Raw genomic sequence first — 3,484 nt, forward strand, 5'->3', positions numbered from 1 at the left:
GGGTGTCGTGGGGCTGGTACACCCCATCATCCTTTGGGGGTGGTGTGAAGGGGCATTATGTCCCCGCAGCTGAATTTGGATGTCTGCCCCTGGCCTCGGGCAGTGTTGCCTAATGACCAGTGTCCACAAGGCGACTTCCTTGGTTAGGGCGGTGAGGCCTCCTGGCCGGGGTCAGTATAACTACCTTCTCTGTCAGGGCTGAGCGGCCTAATGGCCAGAGTCAATAGGATAGAGCCAATAGAAAATCCCTTTCAGTCAGGGCTGTGTGGCCTAGCAGTCGGAGCCCATAGAATATCAGGGTTAGAAGGGACCTCAGCAGGTCATCTAGTCCAACCCCGTGCTCAAAGCAGGACCAATCGCCAATTTTTGCCCCAGATCCCTAAGTGGCCCCCTCAAGGATTGAACTCACAACCCTGGGTTTAGCAGGCCAATGCTCAAACCACTGAGCTATCCCTCCCCCCCAAAAGAAAAGTTAGAGATGCTAGGGATTGAACCCAGGGCCTCATACATGCAAAGCATGTGCTCCACCGCTGAGCTACATCCCCAGATAGAACTGCACTTTTGGTCAGGGCTGTGTGGCCTAGTGGCCAGAATCAATAGAGTTGGTGAGCTGGGCCACCCCCACAGGGGGAAACAGCCAGGGAAGGGGAACCTGGGCCCTCTCTGTCCACCGGGCCCTCCCCCTCCACCAGGATCTTGCTGAAACACGCCAAGCTGGTCTCCAGTTCTACAACTGACTCCCCACAAAGTTTTCCTGGCTCACTTCCTATCCATTTCTCTGTGGTTTGCCATCGTGGGGTCCCCACAGTCTCTCCTCCCTCTGTGGCATCCCAAGCCGGGGGGTCATGGGTCATCACCAACTGGCTGGCCTCCATGTCCTGGAGTGCAGGCATTTCTTCCACAGGAGCCTGCAGCTCTCCAGCAGTCAGCTGTTTCCTTTTATAGCCTGGTTCCAGCTGCAGCATGCCCAGCAGAGCAGTGGGAGTGTGGCCTCCTTGACCCAAAGAGAAGGATTAACCCTTGAAGACCCCATGTGGGGCAAGTACACCCCATCACAGAGGGGGAGAAGAATAATTAAATTTTGTTTTCTGCATGAATTTTATGTGTTACTGGAATGTAGATTAACTCCTCTATTATCTGAGCACAGGGTTACGCGCCATAAACTTTAAAATTGTTTTGTCAAGTGTGAAGAAATTTTCCACACAGAAGCTATTTTGTACTTTAGAATTATCATAGAATCATAGAATATCAGGGTTGGAAGGGACCTCAGGAGGTCGTCTAGTCCAACCCCCTGCTCAAAGCAGGACCAGTCCCCAACTAAATCATCCCAGCCAGGGCTTTGTCAAGCCGGGCCTTAAAAACCTCTAAGGAAGGAGATTCCACCACCTCCCTAGGTAACTCATTCCAGTGCTTCACCACCCTCCTAGTGAAAAAGTTTTTCCTAATATCCCACCTAAACCTCCCCCACTGCAACTTGAGACCATTACTCCTTGTTTTGTCATCTGCCACCACTGAGAGCAGCCTAGATCCATCCTTTTTGGAACCCCCTTTCAGGTAGTTGAAAGCAGCTATCAAATCCCCCCTCATTCTTCTCTTCTGCAGACTAAACAATCCCAGTTCCCGCAGCCTCTCCTCATAAGTCATGAGTTCCAGTCCCCTAATCATTTTTGTTGCCCTCCGCTGGACGCTTTCCAATTTTTCCACATCCTTCTTGTAGTGTGGGGCCCAAAACTGGACACAGTACTCCGGAGGAGGCCTCACCAATGTCCAATAGAGGGGAACGATCACATCCCTCGATCTGATGGCAATGCCCCTACTTATACAGCCCAAAATGCCGTTAGCCTTCTTGGCAACAAGGGCACACTGTTGACTCATATCCAGCTTCTCATCCACTGTAACCCCTAGGTCCTTTTCTGCAGAACTGCTGCCGAGCCATTCGGTCCCTAGTCTGTAGCGGTGTATTGGATTTTTCTGTCCGAAGTGCAGGACTCTGCACTTGTCCTTGTTGAACCTCAGATTTCTTTTAGCCCAATCCTCTCATTTGTCTAGGTCCCTCTGTGTCCCCTCCCTACCCTCCACAATATCTACCACTCCTCCCAGTTTAGTGTCATCTGCAAGCTTGCTGAGGGTGCAGTCCACGCCATCCTCCAGATCATTAATGAAGATATTGAACAAAACCAGCCCCAGGACCCACCCTTGGGGCACTCCGCTTGATACCAGCTGCCAACTAGACATGGAGCCATTGATCACTACCCATTGAGTCCGACGATCTAGCCAACTTTCTATCCACTTTATAGTCCATTCATCCAGTCCATGCTTCTTGAACTTGATGGCAAGAATACTGTGGGAAACCATATCAAAAGCTTTGCTAAAGTCAAGGAATAACACATCCACTGCTTCCCCCTCATTCACAGAGACAGTTCTCGTCTTAGAAGGCAATTAGGTTAGTCAGGCATGACTTGTCCTTGGTGAATCCATGCTGACTATTCCTGATCACTTTTCTCTCCTCATATATAATTATGGAGTAAACCAGAAAATAATGGCAGGATTCCCTTTCACTAGCCTACTGGATTTCTTGGTATTCCATTCTTGATCAGTGCTTTGGAGCCAGTGATTTTCCAACCAATGTGTAAAATTAATCTATTTTACAATTATCCCTTTACTAAAGAAGAAAAGAGGCCAAGTGTCTAAAGTGCACAAGATTCTTAAAAGTTTAAAAATGCCAAGGAGCAAAAACTCCTGATCTAAAAATATTGGTATTGTACAAACTTGTAAGGACGCTGCGAGGTTTCAACATACACTGAGGTGTCACTCTGAGAGACAGAGAGAGAGATTGATGGACAAAAAACCTTTATTCACATAAAATCACTTGAAAAACTATTCAAATGCTATAAAGTTACCATACAGACACAAAAGGAAATGACAAAAATAAAGCAAAACCTGTCTCAAGTGAACATTAAACATGGATCACTACAGCAGCAGCATCACCAGGTTCTCTCAAAAGATAGTCAACACATCAAGTCCACCAATAGTGTCCAGGTTACAAGTCAATTTATAAAAGGTGTAATCAATCTGCATCCGGGCCACAATCAGTGTGCAGAACAGCCCTAGCACATCACACAGCTCTTCCCCGGACATTCTGTTCTGGTGAGATTTCAAAATGGCTACTTTTGCTGGACCCAGGCAGGAAACTAGATGAATGTGTACGGGCATATCACTCCCAGAACAAACGAGTCCCAAACTGCTGAAAAGCTGCTGCAGAAAAACAAAAAGAGGAATCAAATGGGGGCGACGTAGGAAAAAATGAAACACTGTGTCTGAAGCCGAACAGGCAGGGCTCTGTGCAGACACCTCGGGGGTAATATGGTTCACAAAATGATTAGTTGCTACGACGCTATGCAGGAGTCTCCACTACAAATCTCTGGAGCGCATAGGAAGAGGAAGTTTCCTCCAAGATGGGGACATAGAATCACCCAGCAACAGA

General features: G+C 48.0%; 1 non-coding gene across 1 annotated transcript; it reads right to left on the reverse strand.

The window, feature by feature from the left end:
• Window positions 1-473: 473 nt before the first annotated feature.
• Window positions 474-545, reverse strand: TRNAA-UGC (transfer RNA alanine (anticodon UGC)). The gene has a single exon. It is a non-coding gene; the product is annotated as a tRNA-Ala (tRNA).
• Window positions 546-3,484: the final 2,939 nt, after the last annotated feature.

The sequence above is a fragment of the Natator depressus genome, chromosome 4, assembly GCF_965152275.1.
Source record: "Natator depressus isolate rNatDep1 chromosome 4, rNatDep2.hap1, whole genome shotgun sequence".
NCBI lineage: Eukaryota > Metazoa > Chordata > Testudines > Cheloniidae > Natator > Natator depressus.